We start from the raw sequence: 7,189 nt of genomic DNA on the forward strand, positions 1-7,189 counted from the left end.
TTTTCCTAGTAGGCGTTTCTACCTGAGCTATGTTTGCTGGGTCAGCAAACAGCCCTAGTCATGATTTTTTGAAGATCAGGTGTAACTACTTGTGTAATTTATTTTTTTTTCTCAATTGTGTGATAGGGTTCTTTTATTATCATCGTTGAAGCCTTTACAAAGTAAAAGATGATGATGAAAACCGGAATCACTGAAAAAGCAGTGGCAGGCCATTCAAGATGATCTTCTTTCTCCCGCTGTTATTTTTTATTTTTCTTCCTTAAACAGTCTCTTTCCTTCCCTACAAATGTCTGGGCCAGTTGTAACCTCATGAGGGGAGGTGTGGTACTTTTGTGCAGTATCTGAGAGTAAGTGAAAATCTGTGCTGCCTGATCTGTACTGATAGAGTGCTCTTTCAGGGTAATTATCCTGACTTACTTAGATAAGGACTAACTGCTCAGCTTGTCATGTTCCTCATACAGAATTAGCAGGGCACGCAAGCCTCAGCTTGGGTCAAAAGGACTGAAGTTGCCACTCCGCAGTTTGAGAGGAAACACTGCTGCTGATTTTATCAGTGTATGGTGGTTTTTTGTTCTTCTTTTTTTTTTTTCAGGATCTGGCAGAATAATTGTATTGTGTGATTTTAATCTGAGCAGTGGAAATCCTGTGCCCTCACTCTCCTCTTGTATGGGACACTTACTTTTCTGAAGTGTAAATCTCAGTTTTCAAATGTTGGCTTTCTTGCTTCCAAAAGAATTGTTACAGGGAGAAAAGGGGATGTTAGAGGTGCTGTCAGTTCTTTCTTCATCGTTTTAAATACCAGCAAAACTAAGACTGCCTGCTTTTGTCTGTGCCTGAGACAAATGTTTCTGGTTTTCTCTGCCCAGAAATGAAGAAAAGAGGCTTTAATTGAGCCTTGATTTGGATCATTTTAACTAAAATGAGGGTTGCCTTTCAGATTTGGTGGGGATTATTTTCTGTTTTGTCCTCGTGTAAAGTTTTCTTCATCAGAGTGGATCTTGGTGAGGCACATCTTGCCCAGAAAGAGGACTGGCCCTCTCTGGGGTGGTGGATCTGTGTATCGCTATCTTGCTTTGAGTGTGTCTTGCTCAAGGTGAGCAAAAGGGAGCAAGAAGAGTTCTTGGACTGCTGGCTTGGATCCAGTAAATGGCATTGCAGGGCAGAACAACAGAGGAGATACTGAGGATGGAGTAATTCTGTAAAAGAGGTGATTAAGCGCACTAACTAACAATGAGAGACCCAGAGTGTGTGACACAGACCCTTCACACTGACAGAGCCTCATGCCTTGTTCAGAGGCTGCATTCAAGAGGAACTTGAGGCTTGTGTGTATGTTTGTGGTCACATACACATGTGCAGATGCGGACACCCTTGGTCAAAACGGCAAGAAAGGCTTCAACTCAGGAGGATAAAAATACACCAGGCTGTATTTGTACTTAGTGTTTCGTGGTCTGACCATGGAATATGTTTGTTGGTAGTGGTTCAGTGCTGAAGGTAGGGATGGGGTAGATACAGTCAGATGAAAACAGGTGAAAAAAGGGGCTATTGTGTGTCTGTGTGCACAGGGAAAATGGCCCACACCTCTAACACTGTTGTTTGGGCTGGTGAAAGTGCATAGAAGGGATGTCAAAGGAAAAGGAGAAACAAGGAGGAATCTGGAATAGAGCAGAAGAACTCTTGAGGACTCTTGGCAGTACATGGGAGCAAGGTCCCAGGACTCCAGCATGAACTCCCCGTGTGGTATTGTGTAGTCAGGGTAGCAAAGTCCAGCTGCTGCTCCTGCACCACTCACAGCTCTGTCACGGTGGTGACTTAAGTGGGTGAATCATCCTCTTGTACTTACGAGAAGCACCTAAAGGTTCTGTCCCCCAAAATCTGAGGTCAGCAAGCTTCATTTCAAACATGCCACTGTATGATGTCGTTTCTTCCTCACAGGCTTGTGTTTGTTTTCCTGCCAACTCTGAAACCTCTAGGAAAGCAGGACTAGCAGAAAGCTTCACAGATCAATAAAGTTTTTTGTGTAGGTAGCAGCCTCTTATTTTTTTTTTCTTCGAATGGATGTCTTCCCCATTCTTTCCCCATGCTCCAGCAGTTCTGAGAAGGGACTGATGAATGAAGCTGCAAAGAGGGGGTTTATTATTTATTATTTATCACTGTGTCTGTAAGGACAGCTCCTGCTGGTATTAGTGATAGCTGAAAACAGAATAGTCAATCCCATTTCCTTACTTAAATAAAAAAGACAATAAAAAGCAGTACAGAGCAGGCACCAAATACTGGCTTGCTGTTTAAAGAGGACAGTTTTCCACATACAAAAGTAATGATATATTTGGGGTGCAAATGATAGGAGAGTCTGGGACAACCCAAGAGGCCCTTCTAAATCTTGTCATGCCAGAATACGTGTCTTTATCTGGTTTTCCTTCTGGATCATGCTGGCCTGGTGAGCCTTTTCTCAGAGCAAGTCTGTTGCAGTCTTTTTGCTATGGTGATAATGAATGCTTCCTCTCTCCTAATCTAAAATGCTCTGAAGTATTTTCGAGAAAGGTGTTTGGATTTTGATTGGGGTTTTGTCCTGATTTTTGCCATGTAGGGCTGGCACCAAGTTATGTACCAGCTTGCTGTCAGTCTCTTGCAGTGTTGTTCTGTGATTTATGGCAATGACTTCTGAAAAGCTCTTTCCCACTTTCTAGCATTGTGTGTACTCAGCCAGCACCTGTTATTCAAAGGAAAATTCTGAAATGTCAGCAGCTTGTTATCTGTACATCTCAGACTGACTATCCACCCCTATTTGTGTGTACTTCCTGCTAGAGTGGATTGTGTGTCTCAGCTGAGAGGATAACATCTTGAAGCTGCTTTTTTTTCTCATTTCCTCAGGAATAGCTAGAGTTGGTGTTATAGAACTTTATAAACTGGTTTTGAATAGGAAAGGATCAAAAGTGTGCACGCTTGCTCTTAACTTCCCTATTGCTGTAGAATATTGCCCTATGTTTTTAAACTGTGGCTTTCAGGACAACAGAGGGCCAAGTGAAGCCTTTGTTCAGGTCACGGTTCAGATATATGGCAGTGGGAGAGTGGATCCTCCATAAATGGAAGATTGCATAAGTGTCTGAATTATGGCAATAACAGCCATATGCAAAATTAACACTTAAAACACTTGTCTGCCTACTGATACGTGCCAAGTCTTTGTACAAAGCAATAAGCTCTGAAAAAAACCCTCAAAGTAATGATATATCTGCTCCTTTGTCTCCTCCTTCCTTCTAAATTTACCTCTTTTTAAAATAGCCACTGGGACAGTGTTTTATTTATTCCACAGGTTAGAGCCATGAGTGTCAGATGTCTCTGCTCCATGGTTTCTGTGTATAGACAAGGGTAAAGGTGATGGCTGATTTTTGTAGGGGATCCAGGCATCTCTTTCACATTGGGTTTCCTGAGGTGAAGATTGGAAATCTTCAAGAAAGCTGGAACCTTTTGTTTAAGGAGAATTGTTACTTAATCAGAATCCTCTTTTTAAAAAGTTAGGGATTTTTTTAATAGTCTTTTGTTCCCCCCACCTTTCTCACATCTTTCATGTGTCTCTTTTAAAGTCTCTCTTACATTAAAGTGTTTTAGAATATTATATTTTTTATATCTTCCTTGTCCCTGGAAGCTCAGCCATAGGGAGTTGCATTGGCTATGTTAGTATAAAATGTCCTTTGCTCTGTGTAAGTGTGATGAGAGCCTGTCCCAGCAGTGTCTGACCACCACGTGCCATCAGTATTTGTACTCTTGGACTGAACTACAGAGTCAGCACTGCAGTGAATTTGGGGCTTTTTTCATCCTCTGAGGCCAAGTACAGCTTGCACCTTCAGGTGACTGGATTTTTTGGGAAATTTCTCTAGAGAGCCAGGCAGCTGACACTGTTGGCTGAGTGACCGTGACAACATCTTTTTACATTAAATGATTTCCATGTGAATTCCCTGAGAACCTTTCTCATTTTCGGAGGATTTGCCTGTGACAAACACACATGAGAGCACCAAAGGTGGCCATCTGAAGTGTTTGCACTGATGTTGATTCCATGGTTGACTGAATCCAGCAGTTGATCACCGAGCTGGTGGGTTTTGGAGCACTGGCTGGATGAGAGCAAAAGTGGGTGCTAATCTTCTGTGGTGCCTCAACTCTGCCAGAGCCCCTCTGCACGCTGGTGATTTAGGGAGCTGGTTCCACAGCCTTTCCAAATCCTTCCTGGGTCTCAGCCCTGCACTGGACAGTGCTCCCTTACCCACTGCTAATTCCCTAATTTAAACAAACTGCTTGCGTGGGTGATTCTCTGGTCCCAGTGACTTAAGTCATTTCTCCAGCCCTCATAAAATTGCTTTGATTAAGAAAGGGGTGGAGTTCTTGCCCACAAATCACGTCTGCTTTCCGAATGCTTTCTGCGGCTGTAGCAGCAGTTTCTTTTCCAAACAGATCCCTTTTGTCTTGTGCTGAAGTGACCCATTCAACCAGCCAGCCTTGATTTGCGTTTTGAGCTTTGCTTCCACGCAAAACAACAGCAGCAGCGGTGTAGAGCCATGCTGTCTGCGCGGTGCTGGGACTGCTCGGGTTCACTAAAGGTCTTGGAGTTCTGGGAGGTGCTTCCCCATCCACAGATAAGGAGGATGCCACCCGCGGTGTCCGTAGCACGATGCTGCCGGCGGAGGCACCCCCGTGTCCCAGCGCAGAGCTGGGAGGTGAGGCAGTGAACTGGCTCAGGCTGCAGCGGGAAGCGGTCGGGCACGGGGAGTGTGTCCCAGGTTCTGGAGCAGCTTCTCCGTTCCGCTGGAGCCGCTGCAGAGCGGCACCGGCGCAGCTGTGTCGGCGCTGTGAGGGACGGACGGCGTGGGCCCCGCTCGGGGATTTCCCTGCACACCCGCCGGGGGTTGAGGGGGAGGCTGGAGCAGCCAGGGCTGTCCTCTGCCGGGAGCACAAGGAAGCGTGCGGAGAGGACGCCAGACGTGTTTTAAAGCAGATAAGTGTGCTTTACCTTCAGCCGCCTCTGTGAGCCGTCAGGAGTGGCGTCATCCCGGTGACAAACTCGCTGATCCTCTTCTGCGTCTCCTTGCTTCCCTCTCCCAGCTCCTGAATGTCCCTGCACTGATTCTTCCCTCCCTGTTCTCTCTCTTTCACCGCAATAAATAAACCAGCTACTCACTTCAGAGGCACTTTAGGCCATCATTGTGGGACCTTAAATCTGTCCGCATCCCCATTCCACACCCAGCTGGGTGCATCTGGAAGCCTTAAACCAGCTAATTGGAAATGTGAGGCAGAGGGACACGTTAGGGTAGGCAGCTACAGCCTCTGACACTCAGTTTAACATGGCCTGGATGCTGTCGGCTCTGCTCTGCCAGGTGCTCAGTTTAGAGTTTAAACTCTCTGCATCCAGCGTTTACACAATGAGAAATAAGAGCTTAATTTGCAGTAAAATGTTTGCATTGTACACTCTGCGCTCTCTGCTTCTGTTACGCTCCCTGCCCTGGGTCATCTTCACCCCAGGAGATGCCAGCAGGCAGCTGATAGCGTCTTGATCCATGGACATTGTTGGTGTTCAACAGGCTTTCCAGGAAACAGAGATCAGCTGATGGACCACTAGAAAAAATTGCCATGGTGGTGTCATACATAATGCAAAGATGCAAAGATTCTGGTTTACAGATAAAGACAGTAGGGATTCCCCTCCCCGCCCCCTGATTTTTCAGTGGCTACATCATATGTTCAGCTTAGTTTTTTCCTCTATTGCAGGTAATTTTTAGGTTTACTGATAGAATTTCTAGAAATTATAGGAGTCAAGTTTGTCTTCTCATTGGAAAGGTGTATTTTCAACAAGATGTCAGTGATTTCAAGCTCCCAGCCTAATGAATAATTATGAGGGTTAGCTGAAGCAGTGAGAAGTGGACAAAGAAAGACACTGAAAAAGAAGATTCGGGAAGTTGAATTTCAGACAAAGATGATGGTTCCTGTGGGTTTCCTATTCTGGGGCATAGTAAATTGGGACACCTGTAGAAAATGCAAGAAATAATTGTTCTTCACTTGGCAATGTTCAGCCTTAACTGGCATTGTGTGTTGAAGCTGTAAATAGCTGGGGGTGTCCTAAGAGGAGTGAACAGCACCTCTAGAACTTTTAGAAACCATTACCTACAAGACAGGGAAGGAAGGAGTTTTTGGGTGGGCCAGGTGACATTTTTTACAAAGGACATGAATAGAGATAATTGCTGGTAGTTGTCCACATCCACTGGTGAGGAGATGGGAGGTAGCCAGTCTGTAGTAGAGGAGCACTGAGCTGATGGACAGAAAAAAATCTCAGTCTCAGCATGCTTTGTTCTGGGTGGATGAATATTTGTCCTTTCAGCCCTACATTGTCCCTCACCAAGCCATCTTCAGGAAGATGTGTCACCTACTCAAGAGCTCTAACGGAGTGTTAGAGAGAAAGACACCATTTCTGTGGGACTTGCTTTATTCTGCCACAGAATTATTTGTGAAATAGAAACACCAAAACTGCAAATTGAACATGGACTCTCAGATGAGTGTTGTGAAATTTCATGAAGATTCAGTTACTTATTTCACCTGAGACACTGTCTCAAGATATGTTCCAAAAAGTCACAAATATAGGTGTTTCTTAAAATCTTAGTTTGTTGCATTTGTTTGAGATGTTTTTGATTTGGGGCTTATTTAATCTAGTTGCTCAGTGAGACAAACCTGAGGAAACTATGATGTCTATGTATTTATGATGTTGTCCTTCCTTCCCCTTTAGAATTTATTGGCCAGTTCAAGCCAGAGATGCTGAAATACTGGTTCTGTTCCTCCTAAAGGAACCTCATGGAGGAGAGGGACACTGTTGGTGCCTCTGTTGGAGGTGCCATCTGAGTGCTTATGGAGATGTTCTAAGCAGAATAATCCTTTGCTTAGATGACAGTTCTTTCTTCTTTAATCCCTGATGTCACTGTCATTCGATGAATGAGAGGTATTAGGTATCTAGACTTTTTTAGGTGACTTTGCAAAACATGGAAGAAATGCACTGGGGTTTTGCTGTCCTGGATTTAGAACAAACAAAAGACTAGCCGTGAAATCCTGCAGAGATTTGAGTTATGCCATGCAGGTCTGGCCTGTAAAAGTCACAGTAACTGTTTGGAACCTTGGTGCAGCATTCTAAGAAATCTGTCACTTGCTATAAATGAAGCAGCTC

Source organism: Hirundo rustica, chromosome 2 (assembly GCF_015227805.2).
Source record: "Hirundo rustica isolate bHirRus1 chromosome 2, bHirRus1.pri.v3, whole genome shotgun sequence".
In the NCBI taxonomy this organism is placed as follows: Eukaryota; Metazoa; Chordata; class Aves; order Passeriformes; family Hirundinidae; genus Hirundo; species Hirundo rustica.